The following is a 22,265-nucleotide window of genomic DNA, read 5'->3' as shown; positions in this document are numbered from 1 at the left end:
ACTCACACATTATCTGAAATTTAAGCTATTGGAGTCCTTGAATATCTTTGTTCCTGAATGTCAAATCTAAACTGAGCTTTTTATCTTTGCTGGACTAGTTTTGTGGTAAAATGATGGTCTTAAAACTAGACATCAGGAATGAAGTGGCAATAATGATTAATTTAACAGGCTGATATTTAGAGTTTGTGGGTTTTGTTGTAGCTTCTTTTAATTGTTGTAACACTAGGAATAGCTGAGATCAAATGGGAAGGATGTTTTTGAGCTAACACAGAAGGAATTTTTGCTATATTTTTACAGTTAGCAGCTTTTTTTGTTATTGTTTTAAGTGTTCTATAGCTAATGATTTTTATGCAGGTCTTCAGGAGAAAATGTGCTTTTCATGTCTGTTTATAACAATGAGCATCGCTTTACTCATTTAACAGTTTAATAAATAGCTTGTGTCTGGCATCCTGTTTCATGTGTCCATATAACTTCCAAACAGCTACTGTTCATGAATAAATCAGAAATGAAGGTGTTCGAAAATGTTATCAAATGATTGTGCTTAAGTAGATGTGACTGGAAATGTAGCAGATATTGAAACATTTTGAAATCTTACCACACCAGCCTGTTTTAGGTTTTGAGCTGTGAAAGTAACTGTAAGTCTCATAACTTTTCCTTGAACAAAAGTAAAAAAATTTTTCATTGGCAGTACCTAACAGTGTGGTGATGTTTGAGAACTTTTTCTGAGAAAGAAAAATCAAGAATTGCTGAGATGTACAGAGGGAAGTTATAGAGAGGGATATGATGGAACCTTTATCCTCTACCAGAAGAGGCTGCAAAAAATTAAACAGTGATAATTTTTCACTGACTCAGTTTATCTGTGTTTTCTTAAACTTCAAAGTAATTAGCTTTTATGTACCTGTGAAGATGTTCAGGGTCTTAGAGTCATTACTTTATATTTACACTTTCTGTTTTCCAGTATTTTTACATTATGGGAGGGTAAATTGATTGGTTTGCAACATGACAGAGGAGGACAGGAAATATTTATCATGTCAGTGATATGGTCAAAAAAAAATGGAATTCCAGCAGCTTCAGCTCATTAGGCTTCCAGAATGGTACAGTTGCTGAAACTGGAAACTTGAGATGCAGACTAGAAACAAACTACTGCCTTCAGTCTTGGTATACTGATTTGTCCTGTCCTTGGATGTGTTTACCAGTCAGATATGATGGACTTTAATGCACATAGAATTACTCCCATCAGAGATGAAATGCTGTGTAGAGAAGGCAAAATGTCTTCAGAGATAACCAAACTCAGAAGGTGTTCTTCACATTGAAATAAATCCATGGTTGTTCATTGTCCAAGCTAAAAGTTATAATATTCAAGGTCCCTGATCTCCCTTTAACAGTAGCTTGGTTTGGTTTTTTTCATCAACAGTGGTTGTTCCTGGCTTCTTCTGTTTCTTTAAATAAGAAATTGGACAATGATCAAAGTTTTTTTTGCTATGGATTTCCTGATTTTTTTAGCTTGGGTTGGGAGGCTGCTTGTCCTGTAGTACATTTTCATTTCGATAGTAGGCAAGCCCATTACTGCTGAAAATAGCTCAAATGTTCTTAGAAAAAAAAAAGCCAGCAGCTTAGACTCTTTCTCTTTCTCTTTTGCAGACTCTTCCATGTGAGTTAAATTAATTTCTTGAGAGAAACCTTCATAAAGGGCTAAATACACAAGGTCTACATACACAGAAATTTCTTTCTTCTGCTGCATTTGAGACACAGCTAAACTCGTCTGTCTGGTAAGTCATACTTTTCTTAAGGATTTGTCTTTCTTCCCACCCTTATGACTTGCATTTCTGAGTTTCTAATTAGTGTTCAGAGAAAACCAGCTTTGGCTTCCTGGTAGTACTGGTGCATTCTGTATATGAAGTACAAAGATGAAGCTCCAAAGGCATTTCTGTGCTGCTTTTACAAACTTCAGAATAGTATCTATTAGTATCTATTCTGTATGGTACTTTGGTATACATGGGGTTTAATCATTTATCTAGTGCTTTGTTCTAATTTTGCTGTAATGAAGGCATTAAATGTTTTAAAGCCAAAGTGGTGATTGTTCTGCCCTGGATTTACCTTTTTGAATGTTCTGCATTTAATAAAGTAATGTAAGAATGTGTATTGCAAAGTATATTCAGTGTCAAGGCAGAGTTTAAAAATAAACTTTCCCAACATTCATTCATGTCTCATTGATTTTTGGTTTCACATCTTCTAGATAAAGTAGGTTGATGTTATTAAGTACAATGCTTTATTTTTCTTGGTGATGTGCCTTTTTCATGGGACAGTCAGCATACTTATCAGTAGTCTTTAATTGATCATACAATTCTGTAACAGTTCTATTAAAGGTATGTCTTATAGTTTCCTTGGGTTTTGACTGTACAGCTTGAAACATTTTTTTTCCTTTGATTATGAAGTATTAACTGAGTTTGACCCAAACAAAAGTAAGCTTGTCCTCTACCTTCCATTTTTATTCCTTACTGCAATAAAATGAAGAAAGTCTTGGAAGAGCCAAAAATGTTTTGCTCTGTGCTGAGGTTTTTCTAAGCAGTTGGCTGGCATTAGATGGCACCCTATATATACCCAGTCCATCTGATCACTTATGCTGCAATGCTTTGGCTTACCACAATTACTGTGTACTTAGATACTGCATGCCCTGGTTCTACACAGCTCATTTTGCAGGCTTTGCTATAGCCCTGACATCAGTTTATTTCCAAAAATATGTTGAAAACCCAATGTCATATTTAAAATAAGTGTTATATTTAATGTCAAGCAATAGTTATCTTTTCATAGAAAAAACCCCAAACAAAACAGATCAACATTCTTGCATAGAAACTGTTTGGAGGCTTTCTAATTCATTTAAGTTTTAATAAGAAGCTTTCCATCTTATTTTTGGAAAAAAAGAGAAAAGCTGGAATGGATGTCTAGACTCCATAAAAATATCTTACTTGTCTTACATTGATGGTTTTCATAATAAAGGAGTTTTTCACCTGAGAATTACTTCTCAAAAAGCTGAAGCTTCTGAAGGAACTTAAGACACCTCAGAGGCCATGCTGCAGTTACTCTTTGAGCAATTTAGAAATATGTGATCGCTTAATATGTCTGAAGACATAGCTGGAGGAGAAATTACACATAAATAGGCTGGATAATAGACAAAAAATATATACCAATTATTTTCAATTAAAAACACTGCTTGAACTGTTCAAAGTAAGGACCAGTGATGGTCTATTAATGGTAATTTCTTAATTCTGTAAGTTTGAATTTACTGTATATTTTGCATGCAATTTTTGAGTGAATAGCAGGGCTGACTTAGAGGAGCTGGTATCTGGCATGCTAACACAACCCAAACTTTAACTGAGTGAACTTGGCACAAAATTGAACATAAGAGAGAAAATCTCAGGAGAGCAGTGGAATTCCTTTCCTTGAATAAGTATACCTTAGCATTCATGGGGATCAAATGGTAACATTTGTGCATGTTTCTGCTTTTGACAATGTGTCTTTGTTCACTTCCCAAAAGGGATGTCAAAATATACTGAAAAAAAAAAGCCAACAACTTTCTTATTTGAATTTTTCATTTTACTTAATTTTATGGTCCCAAGGAACGCATTAAATCTGGGGTGGCTTAACACCATTGTTTATAACTTTTGGTGTATGTAGAAAAAAGGCTCAGTTAGTGCAGTTTGGTTACACAACTGTGTTCCCTCCTTAGTGTCTTTGTGACCTCAAATAGAAGGGTGGGAGGCAGGTGTATCTATCAGCATTTTATGATGGAATTATTTTATCAAAGTGTCTCAGAAAATATTTTCTTTTTGCCCACATAAGTGTTATCCAAACAAAATACCATATTACTGAACTGTTACCTTGAGAAGCAGAGGATCATGGTAACTTAGATTTCTTGTTAAAAGCTTTGTGCTGAGAAAGACCTTAGATTAATGTGCTGTTTAGTCATGATGTTACTTCCATGGTGTGGTCTTCTGTTCATTTACTGATGGCAGTGGAGTTTTATGGGAACTGTTCTGTATGGGATTCTCATTTATGATCTAAGCATATCAGCAGAGCATATTAATGGGGTGAAACTGCATGGATTTAATATGTGACAATGCTGGAGAAGAAAAAGGTGTTTTGAACACTGGAAGTTGAGAGCTGGCGATAGAGTAAACGAATCTTAGTAAAAGGCCATGGTGCAGCCATCTCTTCCTCACATTAACTGCAGACTGGGGATGTACCAAAATGGAGATGCTGAGAACATTCATATGTGGCACCTATGAGTTGTGTCTGCACTGGACTACCTGGCCATGTGGTATTTTCAGATAGCAATACATAGCTCTGGAAAAACTTTGTGATTTGATTCTGTATGTAAGCAGCTGCTCTAGAGGGCTGCAATTTTCATGGCATCCTGGTTATCTCGTGTCTGCAGCAGTGCAAAATTGCAATGCCTCTTTGTTGGCTTTGGAGCTTTGGCTGTGCTTAACCTTTCGATTGATCCAAATGAAACAGGAGCTGGCAGGATTCCCAGCTTCTCACTGTAGCCTCTGCTCATCATCTGTGGTTTGGGGGAAGAGAGTAAAATTAATCACTTTATTAATATTCAAGTACAGCAGTCAGCATCTTCTGTAAGAATTAGTAATTTTAACTATAATGTCTAAGGTTTTGGTTGCTTAACTTTTTTAAGAAAACCACTTTTAGATAAACATTTTCCATGTTCTGCAACTTCAGAAGTATTAATTTTCCATGTTAAAAAAAAGTAATAGTTGCAAGTGAAAAGCAGGTACTTTTGCATATGAAGCAAAGAATAATTTTCACTTCTGCTCCAAGCCTTGACTTTCATTTGATTCTAGTTTTTATTATATGTTAGGAAAGTACTGTTTTAGGAATAAAGTTGCATATACATGGCAGAGAATTCACCTTTTTAGCTACAGAACCACAGAATGGGTAAGGTTGGAAGGAAGCACAGTGAGGTCATCTGGTCCAAAATCCCTCCACTTATGTGCTTGTACTTTATTGAGAAAAGCATGCTTTTAAGCACTTTCCCTTCCTAAGTAATCTAATAAGTATGCTTTAATCTGTTTTCAAGGTGGCTCACATAAGGCATTATCTGTTTCTACTTGTAAGACTGCATTTGTCTCCATAATATTAGTGTCTCAAGAATTGGTATGTTTCCTTAGTGACTTATGTGCCTAAATGTTTAATGCTGTTAGAATGTTTGATGCTGTGTCATCTTTAGTGCTGGACATGACCTGGGCACCTCGGCTCCTTCCACGCTTGAGACTGCTAATGACTTTGTTTCCCAGAAAGGTTCCCTGTAACACTCATTTAGTACAAATGCAATTAGAAAGGAACTGTCCTTGTGCAAAGAGACTTTTAGCACGTGTATCTTTACTAGTCTGTGCTAAAAGAACGGGTGAAAAAGGCAGTAGCAGCTCCAGCCTTTTGAAGCCGAAAGTCCAAGCCCAAAGTTCCCATGTGAGGAGCCTCTTGACTTTGAAACTGCTCCTTTGGGCACCTGCATAGGATTCACTCACTTGTGTGGTTTATCATGATGGATCTAGTGAGCTAAGGCATGAGGTGCAGCTGAGTGCAGCAGAGCTGTATGTGTGACCCTGAAGCGCTGTGAGGCCTCTGGACCTCCTGGAAAGCAGTGGATTTCTTCTCTGAAGTCAAAAGAGGGAGAAATAAGATCAACAGATATAAACAATTTATGTATATTGCAATGTCCTAGTGTCTTACTTAATTCCTGGGAGGGAAGGAAGCAGAGGAGGTGCAAATGGGAAGGTAAACTATGTTGCTCATGTAAAGGGACAGTTGATTTGGAGAATGAGTTGTCTGTCTTGATAAGATTTAGTCTTTCACAACAGTCAAGTTCTGACCAGTGGATGGAATTTTTCAAGAGTGTTTATAGCCTTCAATATATAGAATTAGCTAGTTAATCAGTGATGGTTAGTCAAATAAGGGCACTTGGAACTTGCTCTTAGAGGTCTGTTGGATCTGCGAATGTGTAAAATCACCTTTTGGTTCCTACTTCCCTTCTGGGTCCTGCACAGAGCTTTCCAGTGCTGAAAAGGGAAGCTGATGGCTGATTTTAGGAATTTTACAGCTCAGGCCCAGAGTAATAGTTTAAAAGTGAGAATAAAACTCATGTAAGACTTAGTTAAAAGCAAGGATATGAAATATGTGTGCTTTAAACTAGAAATTTAGATGTTATAGCTTAAAGTCTGGGGACATTATAATGTACGGAAAGATTCTGCTTTTTCCTGTGACAGAAACAATGTTTTAAAATGATCTTAAACTTCTGTAAGCAGAATTAAGCTAATGTTGAAAGTTTTTGAACAATCTCCCTTAAAGTGTTTTTTGACTTCACCTGCAGGCAGGTTCCTAAAAGCCTATCTGTAATGCAACAACTGGATGTTAAAAGCTGTATCACCACTTCTTAGTGATAACTCAGTAATATGTCCACACAAAGCATTTTGGAGTAATGGCTTTGCATTAAAGGAAAGATTCTTTATTAAAATTGAGAGCAGATGTACAGTTTAATCTTCTGTTTGAACTGAAATTCAGTTTTGACTTAAGGGCCAAATTTCTGAAAAGCAGTTATCAAATAACCTTTTTAAAAACAAATCCAAAGACTAACCAAATTAATAAAACCCCAACAAACCCCAAATCTTTGGAATTAAAAGGCTGAAAAGCTTAACTAGGCAAACATCTGAATCCTAAAAGGCATAAAGATGTATTACGAATGGGCTGTTTGAATTGAATTATTTTGAGCTTTAAGTCCTCTGTAGTTTGCATATGCTGGTGCAAAGGTTGCTGTACACTGACCTCTCCACCCCTATCTGGATTTCCCTCTTTATGTAAATAGATGAACATAAATCCATTGGCTTGGAAATAATTGTGCAGTTTGTTGCTTTGTAGCGGCTGACTGCATGGTGATTTTCTAGCAGAACACTTAAGTGACAGGCGGCAGGTCAGCATGGTGTTGATCTGTCTTCCTGGGATCAAGGAAACTGCATCCAAATGACTTAGAGTGCTTAGATTTCTAGTGAGGTGTGCCAAATGTTTGGTTGTGAAACCGAATGATCCATCAAGAAAAGTTACAATTTCTTGATAGGTATTAAAATGCATATATTATTAATAAGGAATGGGTAGAACAGCTGAAATCAACAGAGTTCTGGCTTCTAATCAGAATTTGAACAAAACCATTCAACTTACTTCAGATTGAAAATACCATTATATGACATAGGTAAGGAGCATACTTTTGTTAAATTTCCAGGTCTTTATATTCTTTGGGAACAGGTAGAATGAAAAGTAATAGTGTGACAAAAATGTTCTAATGCTTGCAGTCTGTTCTACTCTTAGCAGTAATATTGAAGAGCTTGACCAGAATGTTAGTTTAGAGTTGGAGAGCTGTTTCCAGTTGAAATCTGGGCTCCTTTGAGGAAGTTGTTTATAGGCCAGCAAACACAACAAAGTTTGAAAGACCTTTGAGTCAGCTGGTTGAACTACTTATTACAACATGTTTTTTAATTGAGTTTACTAACTTGTCTGTCAATTATCTGACAAAGCAGAGTGGCCTGGACAAAGGTTGTTCGTATTCTTAAGGCTTTAAAAGATTTGCGTATGTGTCTGAGCCTTTGAACTGTCACAAACAGCTCTGCACTTGCTGAATACTTGTCTGTTCACTGCTACAAGCTCTGTCTACCCATCCGTGCTAAAGCTCGGTGCCAGGATTGCTAGTGTAACCATGCAAATCACTGTCCTGCTGTGGGCAAGTGAAATAAAGAAAAAAACCTCAAAGTTCAGTGTAAGACCGCTGAGTTAAAACAATTGTAGTTGGTTTGGCCTTTCAGATACATCTGTGCTAGTGACATGAGCTGGGACATGTCAGACCTTGGGCTTTCAGTCACTCCTCTGACAGCTACTCCATTTTATTGGCAAAGTGTCATTGCCTTTCACACTGGCATCAGTAAATGTCACTGTGACTATCTTCTGTGCAGGGTGAATTCACACATGGCTTTCAGTCACAGAAATTTGTCTAGGTGAAGTCAGTGAAATGCTTTACTCCATTTGACACAGGCAGCTCTCTGCTGGCAAAGCAGTGTCTTCTGAGATGAGACCTTGCATGTTCCAGTCTGGCCTGGCTTCTTCTATGTCTGGAATGTCTGCTCTGTCACTACAGGGTCAGCCCAAGATACATTTGTCAATTTATGCTAGGATGGTTTTGGTTTTGCACTTCATTCCAAACAGTTTTTTGTGGAATAAGTACTGGTTGGTTTGCCTTTTTTTTTTCCCCTAGGCAATATATGAAGCATAATTATATTTCAGAATTCAAGTGCATATTTGCAAGAAGGGTGTTTGACTAATTGTGACTAGGTAAAACTTCACACTAGATTAGCTCAATTAGAAGATGCTCAGTTAAGGATAGAGTATAAAGAATTAAGTTGATGTGTCATACTTCAAAATCTGTGGTACAAAAGACCTCCTTTTGAACCAGATGTCTTTGGCTTTTTTAAATAGGCTTATTTGGGACCATAATGACCTGAATGAGAATTATCTGATTTCTGAATTATATCATCGACTTAGCTATGTATATGAATTGATGGAAAGAGAAAAGAATAACAAGCTGGAACAACAACAAAAACCTTTGCCCTCTGTAGCAGACTTACCTTAACACTTAATTCAGTGTTAAGACTTAATCTGTTAAAGTGTTACCTTAAAACTTAATTCACTGCTTATCAAATTTTGTCTTTTTGGAATAATTCTGCCTTGATGGCTGTGATAAATATAAAACTTAGGTTTTTTTGTTTTTCTTGCTTTCAAATGGATTTCAGAACTTGATGACCTTTGCTGAAAATAACTTGACTAGCTGGAGCCATAACAAGGCATAACTTTGTGAGTGCATGTGGTAAAGGCTCAGCTGTTTGCATGATATTTATCATTCCACAGCTAAAGAAATAGAGGAAATAGAAAATCAAACATGAGGGTGAAATATAAAACTTTTAAAAAATTTCCTAAATTGTTTTTATAACTAATTATGAACTTGAGCAATTTTTTCCCTATTAAAATACTCTTACTCAACTCTCTTTTGTGTTTTCTCATCTGTATTGGAGATGCATATTGGAACTTCTATAGCTAGTCTGTGATCATGCTGTGGGACTGTGAAAGGTCAAACCAGATCTATAAAATTTCCCATCTAGAGTGCCCTGAGTTTAGTGATGACTTTGTCATATTCCCTTAGCACTATTGCTGAATGTTCAGTGACGATTTCAGTCTTTGGATTGCAAGTACATTGCTTTTTGCAATTCAGCTGCAAGTGAGGACGTGGTTATTGTTCGTGCCCGCCTACTAAGATTCCAGTGAAACGTTTTCTTGGAACCAAGTAAAATATACTGCTTTAATAAAGAATTTTACCAGAAATGTTACTGCTAGCTTTTTAAAAATGTGGTAGACCAAGGTCATGCTACAGTTGAACATTTTGTTCATTACTTCCCAGGATACAATTTCAATGCTTGAAAGGGTGGAGAAATTCTAAAGGTTCATTAAGACCTTTGGTACAGTCATCTGTTTTTCTCTGCTGATGTTTTCTGCCTGTGAGCTTGAAAGCTTCAGAGTGGCTTTCCAGAGCTGTGTCTTGAGCACCCTGGATGCTACAAGCTGCTCTGCAGAGGTGAGGGAAGGGCAGCTCCCTCAGTGGCTGCAGTGTGGCAGCTGCTGCTGTGCTCAGGATGCAAGTGTATCCTCACACATCACCTTGTGGCAATACCAATAGCCATTCCTATAAATCCATCAGTAGGTGTAAAGGGTAAAGTTTGCTATGTGTGAGGAAAGCCTAATTGAAGGAAATGTAGGAATCAGGAAGTTGTCTCATTTTTTTTTTAATGTTGCAAATAGTTCAGTGATCGTCAAATGGGCATTTAACTCTATATGAACACAAACCCTAAGGCAGCTTCAGTCTTGACTGAATTTACTTTTCTGAAAGTAAGGGGATTTCAACCTTGTGGTAGACAAGATATTATATCTGAAGGAATTTTTCATGTGCTTCAGGGAAGCTTAGGTGAATAGAGATGCTGTTGCAAAGTAGATTTTGTCAGTGTAAATTCTTTCAGGTGTAACATCCCCCTTTTCTGCCTGGCCCTCTATTACAATTTTTTTTTCAACAGTATTCCCTTTCACATTGACAGATGCTTAATACTGGGAATTAAAATAGTCCTTGGGAGGAATTAGTTCTGTTTAGACCAGGCAGTGTACATGAACTCCTTCTGTACTGCTAACACTGCAAGTAAATTTCAAATTACCTTTTAAATTGGATCTTATATGGTAACTTATTATATTTTCTGTTACTGTATTTTAGAGATTGGGAGTAGCTTTAATGCAACAATGACACATTTAAAATAAATCCTAACTTGGAAAAAGATAATTTTAACAGTTGTTACTCTTTTGGGCTTTGCCCTTGTGATACAAAGCATAGTGTTTTTTACAAATGGACAGACCATTCTTTGGAAATGACATTTTCTTCTGAGAATGGGTAATTTATTTTGTCCCTATTTCTAATGTCATAATTTATTTAAATACCATCATTCACCTTTGTGGCCACTTCTTAATCTTCTCCTTTTGCTGTTACAAAATAGTATAGTAGTAAGAATATTATTGATGTTAGTGTCTAGAGCAATGTAAAGGTTATATAGCTAAGAGCAAAATCTTTTTTTTATGTTTGTTTGAAGCTACAAGTTGCAAAACATTATAGTATTAAAAAAAATGCAGAATGTTCTGTCAGGAAATGGTATAAGTAGAAATACTAAGACAAGCTGTCTTTCAGAATTATTCAGTGCTAGATCACAGTGTAATGCAGCTAATGTGGTTAATCAGTTGTCATTCCTTGGCTTCCTTAGTGTGCTAACTCTTCTGGCCTAGACAGAGGTACTAGCTGATAGCACGTCTCAGATAAGCTTGTCTGACCAGTTGCTTGTTATCAGTGGACCAGTTAAGGACATTAGGCAGTGAACTGTTAGTCTGAACCACCTTGCACATGAAGCCCATATGAACTGCAGGCCGACTGTGCTCACATTTCCAAAATAATGTTTAAACCAATATGACTTATCTAACTGAAACTGTATATGCAAAAACAGGCATTAGTTTTTGATCCTAGTTGCAGGATTAGTTCTTATTTATCTCAGTTCAAGTGATCAGTGGACTTAACACAGAGAAAGCAGAAATGACAGGGAAAGGAGATGCACCTTTCATGGTGAAGGCAGGATCCCAGATTGAGCTGAACCAACTTTAGAACTGTGTAACTTGTCTTTGGTAGCCTTTGTAGGAAATGGAGAAAAATCACTGGTTTGTACACAGCCTTCAAATGTAATATACCCTAGTAGTTCCACACCAGAAGTCTTACCTTTGAATATAACATTGAGTAGACATGAGTGTTTATTTTAAGATTCCTCTGAGATGTACAGTTTTACAGAATCTGCTTTCTGGGTAATAAAAATTAGATTCCAATGGTATTTTTAAACAAGTCATACCATTAACTTTTAGAGCAGAAGATAAGGGTGATATTAACACATGATAACTCAGGCTTCCTGGGCCATTCCCTGTGACTGCTTTAATGTGTGACAGATCAGTGTTGTCAAAGGGCCAGGCAGGTTCAGATATTTGCCTGTCATTGCCTTCTGAAGAAAGCTTTGTTGGTCTCCTTCAATAGACAGGGATGAAATACAGAGAAATAAGCTGTCATCACTAAAAGTTAGCCTGATTTACTTTACCTTCATACCACTGCATGGCCCACACACACCATTTTTTTTCTCTGTCTCAGTACAAGCAGCACCCAAGCAGTCATGAGGTACAGGATTCCAGAAAGCCAATAAAAGCACACTGAAGTAGAGAAATCTCTTAAATAAATCATATCTTCCCATACTCTTGAGGTGCCCTGTTTTTAATTCCCTAATTGTAAATTAAGAATGATTAAAGTGATTTTATTTAATATGAAGTGCGTTTTTTGAGCTGCTCAGGTGAACTCGGAGTGAACTAATATGATGGAAGAAAACCTGGTCTAGACAGGCATCTTACATCAGTGCACTTGGAAAGTTAGTAGGCATGTGGTCAGCAATGGGGTGTTCATCACAGCAGGTAGCAGATGATTGTCAGCTTTCCCAGTCCCCTGAGCAGAGATAAGTATCCATTTCTGCTTCTGTCTAGGCAATCATATACTCCCCTATATACTAGGTTATTTAGAAGGCTTCTGTTTAATCATAAATGTGACTGTTCTTACGCTCCTCCTTAACAACAAGATTTTAGCTGGATTTTGGATAAAATCCTGAAATACTTAATGCAAAAACAGTCTTTAGCTGTATAGTTTCTTGAGGAATAGCTCACTAACGTGACATAAGTTTAGCCATTACTTTCTTTAAAAAAAATTCATCCCCATGCCTTCTACCCTAAAAAGCAGAATCAGTTAAATACGAGCTTAAAACCACAGAGACAGTAGTGCATTTCAAATCCCAAATTAAATTTTACTATACAGCAAAAACTGGAGAACAAACAGATGCAAATTACTGTTTTGATAATTTTGCACTGGAATTTTAAAAATCGTGTTCCCAGAATATAAAATATTCATAGCTTATGGAATTTTCATAACTCCTTATATTGGGTGCATCTCAAGTTTTACTGTACTTTGCCTTGTTCATTAAACATTAAAGTATCTTCATATATTGACTTCACACATCATCTTTAATGCCAGATACTGATAGTCAGAACTTCTAAAACTTGTACTTTGCATATGGAATTTGCTTATTGATATCTATCATAGTTGCTGCAGCCTTAAATCCTGGAGAGTATAGAAAGTTTGGATGCAATAAGTAGGAAATCTGTCAGGTCTTGCAAGCAGGTGAAAGACTTAAGATGATGGCACTGTTGATAATATTTCATCATAATGAAATACTAAAGACTGGTCATTAGGAAAAAATTCTTTACAGAAAGAGTGGGCAGGCATTGGAACAGGCTACCCAGGGAAGTGTTAGAATCACCCTCCCTGGAAGTATTCAGAAAATGTGTCAATGTGTCCCTTGCAGTCATGGTGTAGTGATGAGCACAGTGGTGCAAGGTTAATGATTGGGCTCAACAACCTCAGAGGTCTTTTCCAAACATAGTGGTTCTGTAATCACAAGGATTCTAAGAAAAGGGAATTCCCCCACTGTTGTTCTAGCTTGTTCCTTGAATTCTCCATAGAGCAGTATCCATGATGATTTGTATCCCATCAGGATCTCAGCTGTGTCTGGCAAGAGGGAATAGACTAGGATTTCACTGTGCAATCTGCACATTACTAGTTCTTTTGGAGGGGTTTTTGTGTAGTGAAAACTAGCTTTAATTTTCACTTTTGGGAAAAAAAAAGAAAAATTGGAACTCTGTAGCATAGACACCTTGTGAATATACTAGGGGCAAGACTTCTTTTTTATGTGTTTTGGCCTATAAACACTTAGATTATTGTCCAAGAGATGGTCTCAGCCATTGTCTTAAAAGAAGTCTCACAAAATTAATCTTTTGATAGTTCCTGTGTTTCAAAGGCTAAAAAGTAATTACATGCCTCCCTTCTTCATATTGGTTTTGTAAGTAGAAATAATTAGTTATTATTTTTAATTTGAATACCTCATTTCATGTGTCAACAGCAGCACTACTGATGTTGTAATAGCTTCTACCTTATAAATTTCTTTTCATTAGAGAGTTCATTTTCAGATTGTTTCCATTTATTAGCAAAATACCTTCCTGTATGAATTTAGGTGGTTATGTTGCTGTTCTGAGCTCTTGTTCTTAACAGAATTCACAATTCTGAAAGCTCCATCTTACAGGTGTACTCCTGTTGCAGTCGAGCTGCGTAGGCTTCAAACAACCTTATTGCCTGTGCACAGGGAGGCAAATGCATCTGGATTCTCCTATGCTATGCAAGCTAGCCTAACATTTATCCATGTCCAGTATTTCTGTCAGAAGATTATCAACAAAAGCAACAATGCACTTGTTTAGATTGTTACAAAAAACCAGTCTGTCTAGGAAAATGAAATAGTGAGGTAGATGGTGCCATAAAATATTTTTTTACTCTCGCTTAGAAAGGTACTGGTGTTCCTGGAGAGATCTAGGTGAAGACTTCAAATTCTGCTGGAAACCTGGCAGTACTCAAATGATGCAGAAACTTGAAGCCTGTTGAGTTAACTCTTCAAAGAAATGTAAACTCTTCACAAATCGGGTCATAATGGTAATATGCTTTCAGGCTTGGGGTAGATGTACAGTAGAGCTTCAAAAGCACTAAACCTGTAACTCAAATCACTACAATGAGCAAAGATGCTCCTTAGAAAGGGATTGAGAGTCCTGTGAAGTAACATTTTAAAAATAATACACCTGAAATTCAGTATTTTCACAAGACTTGAATTAGACCCACTGAACTTTAGGCCCTTCACTAGTGTGCCATAATTGGGATTCCATATGGAGTCAACAGCAGCTCAGTCAGAAGGAAATTTGATCTGGAATATGTTTAATCACTCCTTGAAAGTACTTATATGCTTTGCTCACATAAATAGGACTTCCAAAAGAAATTATTCAACTTTAAGTAAATGCAGTGATTCTAGCCTTTAGTCTCTCTTGCCGTCTCTTCTCACTTTCTGCACAAGTGTTTGTGTGTCATGAAGTCTCACTTCTGTATCTCCTAAAAATTTCAACTTTGCCTAAATTTGAAATATCTACCCAAAGCTTGAAAAGACATTCTAGTGAAAAGACCTGCTAGAAAGTAGGTTAGCTCCAGGTACAGAGGATACAGTATTTCATTTTAATTCCTAATAATTTTTTTTAAAGTTTTTAACTACCTTGGCCTAAATAGCTGATCCTGTCAATACTGCTGAAATGTAGTGTTTCTGCAACTGCTAAATTGCATGCATTAATATAAATTAGGATTCCTGCAGGTGTCTGATGAAACAATTTAGAATGTTTAGTTTAAACTAGTTCTAAGCACCCACTCCTGCCAGTATTACTTTACATAAGTGATTTCAATTCTAATTTTCATTTATAGGCTCAGCTTGAGGGAGGAATGTTTGCCTCTGCTATTCTTCCTTGCATGGCTGGAGGAAAACCTGTGAAATACATGTTCTTGGAAGAGGCTGAGTCCCCAAAAATAAAAGTTTTCTTGGGCAGCACCAGAATTCACAGAAGCACATGCTCTGTTTCCCTTGGCATGACGCAGCTATGGAGCGCGTCTCAGGGGAGACTTTTTGTCTAGGCAAGCATGAAAATCCCTTCTGTGCTGAGGCCACCAGTTAGTGCCAAATAAGGTGGCAATTCTGTTTTTCTGATAACTAGTAAATAAACTCTGTACAGGCAAATCCATTCCGCACTCTGAAAAACTGTGAGTACTCCTAAGTGAGGGAGGTATCAGGAGCTGTTTAAAATGAGAAGTTCTTAGCCTGAGTGTGAGGTGTAAAATGACAACAAAGGAATTACTGTGAAATTAGCTTTGTACATGACAGAACACTTTATTTGGAATATGTTTGACTTCAGGGTGTCAGTACCATCTATGGGAGATGCTCAAAATGTAAGGTTTCTTTTGACAGAAGAAAGACCTTGAAATTCTTTTCCCCACTGCTGTCTCTAACAAGCAGTGCTGGCCACTCTAAATCCTGTGTGCATGGTTTGGCTGAATGAGCTGTTAATGGTAACCTTCCTACACCTAAGGGATAACAGGTGGATTTTGACAAAGTTGGAACAAGGTTTTTAATTTAAAAAACAAACAAGCAAACAAACAAAATTGCTGAATATGCTAGTTTTAAAGAAAATTCAAAAATTCTTTTTATGCAGTGGTAGAAATCTTTTAGAAGATGACCTCCCTAATACCCAGATAGAACAGAACACTGAAATTTCAAGTGAACACAAAAATAAACATGCAAACTAACTTTTCTTCCTTATTTAAAGGAAACAAACTGGAAAAACACCTTAAAATACCAAGCTATCTCTTCAGTTGGAAATGTGTAATCAAGTATAGAATATGTTGACGATTTATTTTATGTGTGAATAGATTTCCAGTAGCTTTGGAGTCCTGAGTGGCTTTTCATTATCAGCAGTTTTTGGTGACAGGAATGTATCTAATTTAGTTATCTGAAAAGCAACACAGTTTGAATAACCAACTTTCCACTTTTAGATTCTCTTGGTAGAGAAGACACAGTTTTTCCATGTTAACTCATCTTTGAACAGAATTCACACCAGGTTGTCAGAATTTTGCTTTTAAATCAAATATTGTGCTAAAAAAAGAGTTGATCTGCAGCACCATCTCAGAAGCAGAGAAAATCATTAAGTTTAATTAGGATCAAATATTTGTTAAGCACTGGTAGATGAATTGAGTCTATTCAGTAACAGAGAAATTGTATTTGGGTAATTTGCTGTAGTAGTAACACATGAGGCATGCATGATTGAATAAATCTGCTCAGAGGTCTTTTTTATACTGAGTTGTTTTTCTGTAGAGTAGCAGTTTTATTTACATATATATGATTTTTCCATCATTCTTAGATATCTGAATGAAAATTTATTTTGAAGCCTCACTTGTTAAATTGATAGGTTAAGGTTCCTAAAGGTATTATATCTCCTCATACGCTCTTAGGTATCATTTTTCACTTGTAGCAAATGCAAGTATGTAGAATTTGGTAAGTGACATGATGAGAAACCCATGAAGAGTTTGTGCAAGGCATTTTTAGTGTCTGAGTATACTATTCTGTGATAATCAAACAAGAACCCAGGTAAGAAAACTGAATATGAATTGTAGCCTAGGCCTTTTGCATTACAGCCTTTTGGCTAAATTCTGGGCCTGTCCATGAGATGTATTTCTTCTTTATTTGCTGGAAATCAGTCACTATTGAGAATAAAAAACTTAACTCTGTAGCTTCAAGGTGCAACCTTGAATGTTTGCTAAGGACCTTCTTTATGATTTGGGTTCAGAGTTGTCTCATTTTGAAGCTACAGTGCTGTATTTTGTCTTTAGTAGAGACAAAGAGGTAAAACTAAATGTAAATGCACAAGATGGTATGGATAAGCTGAATGGAGGAAATTAACTAGCAGTGATCTGGACTTACTTATCAACTGTATGACCTCTAGGTGGATGCAAAAGCTTTACCTATGTTACAGGATTTCAGAAGGAAGAATGACAATCAATTTTTTCTTGAGTCTCAATCCAAGAACAGTTTATCAAGATTCATAACAGTAAGCATTGATAGGGTAATCTGACTTGTTTTTAGAAAAAAATTTGAAATTAGCGCTGGCCTTTTCCCAAAACCAAGAAGCACTGCTCAAAGGCAGTTCATTTCTGCACTTAGTCTCTAAACCCCAAAGAAATTATCCTTGCAAACTAATGAAGATAAAATTTAGCACTGTAGCCTGTGGCACCTCCTTCAAAGCTTTAAATGTAAATGTAAGGGTTGGAATTAGGTCAACCATTTTCTGGATATATTTTTCTAATGGTGCTTAGTGTACTACTGAAACTGTAGAAAGCAGTAGTTTCTGGCTCTCTGAAGTTGTTAAGGAGCAGTGGAAGGAAAAGATTGTTTGAGAGTGGCCTCATTACTTTGAGTGCAGCATGTTGATGGCATTTCTGTTCCAGTCTCTTGGTTGTCATTAAAAAATATGATGGAGTAGTTTTATCCCTGCTAATGAAGTAGGAGTTTGAAAATGGGGGGGGTCCACATACAAAAGACACCAAAGTGCTGGGCTGAGATCTCTGGGTAACATCTTTGTTTGTCAGCAGCCCATACTGGTCAGTTGTGGCCCCAGCAGCAGCCAGCCTTCTTCAGCAAGTAAGAGACTGCAGCTTCTCAGGTTTAGCAAGGGCACTATAATTGCTGTCTTTGAATGGACCAATGCACACAAACTCTGAGATCATTCAGACCGGGGAAATGTTTTATGCAGTCTGTCACAGCAGCCAAGCTCTTTGCACTCAGATGCCTCAAATGCACGGGGCCTGGCAGCTGATTCAGCACAGGGACAGGCATACTGCTTGCTGAAGGTGATTGTAAGCCAGCCACAACAGAAGGGCTGGCAGTGTCAACCACTGAGGATTCTTTTTTAATTGGGTCTTCCAAAATGTCAAGAAACCCCAACCCAAGTTTTTGCGTAGTGCCTTTTGTCCTGTTGTGCCCAATTCCTGAGTGCTTTCCAGTTAATTGTATTAACTTTCTCCTACTGAGCTGAGCACATTTGGTTAGAGAACACCAGGGTTGTGGGTTCAATGCCCATATGGGCCATTCATTTAGGAGCTGGAGTCAATGATTCTTCTGGATCTCTTCTAACTCAGCATATTCTGTAAACTTCTGTGGGTGTAATGAAGATGTCCTCAGAACTAAACCTGGTCAAATAAGGTAATTGCTAAAAAAAAAATGGGCAATTTTTTGGTGGCTGTTGAAGAAAAGGTATTTCCATAAAGTGTTCTGTCACAGGATGGAAATGTTTTTATTAAATTTATACAAATATTTATATATTTTATTAAGTTTTATACAAATATTATTCTACTTGGAAAACTCTACCTGAGATAACAGCAGATGTATACTTTGTAACTTAGCAGTGATGCCACTCAAAACAGGGTTTGTGAGTTTCTCTAGGAGACAAAAAAAGAAAATTCAGGAGCTGCATGGGTTCTGGTAATAAGGGCAGATATTTGTGTTTGGGGATAGCATTTGGGTAATACAAACCTGCAGTTACTCTGAAGCTTGCCACCTCCTCCGAGCCTAGGCAAATATTTCACAGCTCCTGGTGTCAAACTCAGGATTTGCTTTTACAGCCGAAAAGCATATATGTGTGCAGAAACAGGAATTTATTGTTAGTCTGTCAATGTTATGAATTCAGTCAAAACAGACCAGTACTGTTACTGGTTAACTGGCCTGTTTCTTTACTGGTAATGGCAAGAATTCCATTTACTGGGCTATTCTGGACTTGGCAACAGAAGCATAGAAGTTTGAAGTTTCCTGTGGCCTGTCTATCATCTTTGATTTTGGGATGAAAGTGATGCCTCAAATCTTAGCGTTTTTTGTGTGCATCTGGAATCTCCTCCTATTGGGGTTGTTGGCTGCCCAGTGCTGTCTACAGCCAGATTTACCTTCTGTTTCACGTTTACCAGAGTGAGTTTAATAAGAGTTGTTTCTGTGTCAATTATGTTGGTTAGCAGTTTTCTCATTTCTTCTAGTGAACACTTGGTTATGAGACCTCCAATTCTCTAGTTAATGGTTTTGGAAACAGTTTCTTTCTAATACGGCTTTCAATTGAAATTTAGTATCTTTGTAGCGGAGTTGCAATTGCTGTGATCAGAGAGATGATCTCTGGGAAGTTTAGCTACAGACTTACATACTTACTATATGGCATCCTATAATTAGATTTAATTGTATCAACCTTTAAAGAGAATGTGAGTAATCTGCAGTTTTAACCAAGGAGAAAAAAAAATCACAAAATAGTGTCAGAAGAGTACTTGGGTACTTTTAATAGAATTATATGCAGGTGGATAACATTGAGCCTGTTATAATGGTGAAAGTGCCCTTTAGTAGAAAATAGTAATAAGTATTTTTTTAACTGTCAAAAGAATATAAATTACATACTGGAATTGCACAGTCAAACAAATACTATATGCCTTGTTTAAAATCAAGATGAAATAGTCTTTTCCATGTTTGTGAACATACCTTTCTGCCTTCTTTGTGGAAGTGTATGCATTGAAGTTTCTGGCATTGCAGCTCTAGTACCAGAAGAATGTGATAACTAAGACCTCTGTAAAACCAAAAGCAGATATGTCATTTTTTCTGCAAGAATGTCTTGTCCATTAGAAATATGGACCAAATATCATGACTACCCGACAGCTGCTGTTTGAAAACTCCACTCTGCAGACAGCAGCTGAGCCACTCACTCTGTACACTGGATAGGAATAAGCATGTCTGATGAGCATCTGAGAATGATAGCTGGAAGGCAACACTCATGACAGCTGGGGCAGTTAATACAGACACTCATGCCTAGTGTTGTGCAAAGCCTAGCACTTGAGATCCTGGTGGGTCGATGGGGAGCATGGCAGGGTGCAGATGACACAGGATGCATTTTCAAATATGGCCCATAATTATCCGCACCATTTCATGTGTGTGATACTAATTGCATACATAATTCTGGCATGCTGGTCCTCATGTTTACCCAACTATGGAATTTACATGTGACTTCTCTTTGTGCATATGCAAATTTTTTCACTTATTTTCACATGCAGTCATCTGAAAAGATGAGGACACACTGCTGTATTGCACCAGGCTGTACTCATCTGTGGGCTGAGTCAAGGCTGTCCCAAAATCATACCCAACACTTCTAGTCTGGAAAGAATATGTGTTTTGGTTATGAAAGAAATTATTGGGCAAAATATTTAGTGTGATCAAATCACACTAAATTGTGTTTTCTCAGCTCTTCTGTATTCCAGAAAGAGTATGTCAGATGCCGCATTGATTAAAGCAGATTGCTCATCTAGGTATTAGTAATGCTCTGTACAGTTCAATGTGGCTAATGAAGCACTGCATGCTACCTTCAGGGCTATAACTATGGCTTGGAATAAAAATATGACCTTGACATTCTTTGAGCTGCACAATGAAGTGGTCGATAGGAAATGACTACAGTTTGTTATCCCATATAGTCACAGAGTAAATGCACATTATGTTCCCAAACACAAAGAGAAGTAAAAGCTGAAGAGGAAAGGGACTTACCACTCTTAATACGTCCAAGCTGTACATTTCCATTTCCTATTGTACAAAATATCCTTTGTTGACAAGCTATGTTTACATTGAGGTGATTGGACACACTTTTCAAGTGATTAGTGGAACAGATGCAATAATATGCTAGGTATTCTAGTAAGACATGATTCTGACAAAGATACAGCTCATTGAAATGCCTTTAGTCTTTGTGGGATAATTTCCTGGCCATCTCAAAGAAGGTTGCTTCAAATTTGGGGGGAAAATGTAACTTTGATGTTAAAAATTGAGGCCTATATATGTAACATATGTGCTTATGTTCCTAACTACAGTAAACAATGGGAGCAACTCTGGAGTAGTGCATTAACTTTTCATTTCTATTTTTCATGAGAAATTGCTGGGTCACTGTAAAACTTTAAATCTGAAATTTTCTTTTTTCCAAGTTCACTTCCAAGATACTATTGCAAATTACATGGATAGTTTTAAAATAAAATGTATTGAACTTCTCTAGTATGTCTCTGTTCCTAGAACTAATGTATTAAATCCATTAATTGTAGTGGAAATATGTAATTTTAAAGAAAATTCTTGACACCACACTACAGTTTGTAGTCAAAATAACGTGAAATTCATAACAGTAAAAAATTACATAGTTCAAGAAGTTACAAACAACAAATTTTTTTAAAAAAAACTTTGCCTCCATTTATATGCCTCCCTTCACTTTGTGTCAATGACATTGATTCTAATCTCCTTTTCAATCTAGACCAGTCAAAAAAAAAAAATCCAGCCATTATTTTTCTCTATGTGTTTCTTGTTCCCATTTTCAGAATTGAATGTGTACTTTGACCTTAGCTGTGCTGTTGAGATTGTGGAGCTTGTTACAGTGATAGGTAATGTGTGTTGGTTTTGCTGCTGTATTTTATTATTATAATTATTATTTTACTTATATTTTAGTTCTCACTGCCTTCTGGCTATAAGCTTTAGGTTTGTACTTTTTCTTGGCAGATCTTTGCTTTAGGTTTTCTGGATGGATGCACATGAGGAGTGCTCAGGGATGACTGTTCAGGCTACTGTTGCTTTCCCAGAGAGTGCTACTGCAACAGAGCTCTACCAAGGCTTTTATTATACTACTCTTTTTACATTCTGTTATGCAAAGTTTTTTAATGTTTCCTGATCTCAGTAGGGTTCAGGGGTAGCCCAAAAATATACCAATCAGGCCAAAATGTCTGCAGGCCTGGCTTCTTCATCAGCTCTTTGCCCAGTCATCTTTTTGTTTTAGGGCTTCATTGCTGTTTTCTAACCATCTGTCTTTTCCAGTTGCTGACTTCTTTTATTCTTTAGCAAACTTTTTAGTCCTACTCCTATTCATTTTTCTGAGATCACATTTTCTGGAAAAAACAGTGGAAGCTGAGTCTTGCTTGTTTCACCAGTTCATTAGGTGATCTGTTACTTTCACATTATTCACCACATTATTTATCACTCTTAGCATTCTAGGGGCAAAGTGAGGTTAGTCCCAGGTTTAAGCATACCAAGGGATTTGGA

General features: G+C 36.9%; 1 protein-coding gene across 2 annotated transcripts in view; it reads left to right on the top strand.

Annotated features, from left to right (window-relative positions):
- The window catches only part of SORBS2 (sorbin and SH3 domain containing 2), a 144,901-nt gene that overhangs the window by 16,911 nt on the left and 105,725 nt on the right, over window positions 1–22,265 (top strand). For both annotated transcript variants that reach the window (XM_058804279.1, XM_058804275.1), the window contains one exon: window positions 1,642–1,769. The gene's annotated coding sequence lies outside the window, so the exon portion shown is untranslated. The remainder of the gene's footprint in view (window positions 1–1,641; window positions 1,770–22,265) is intronic.

The sequence above is a fragment of the Ammospiza caudacuta genome, chromosome 4 (genome assembly GCF_027887145.1).
Source record: "Ammospiza caudacuta isolate bAmmCau1 chromosome 4, bAmmCau1.pri, whole genome shotgun sequence".
Classification (NCBI taxonomy): Eukaryota; Metazoa; Chordata; class Aves; order Passeriformes; family Passerellidae; genus Ammospiza; species Ammospiza caudacuta.
This window is presented reverse-complemented; position numbering and strand designations above follow the sequence as displayed.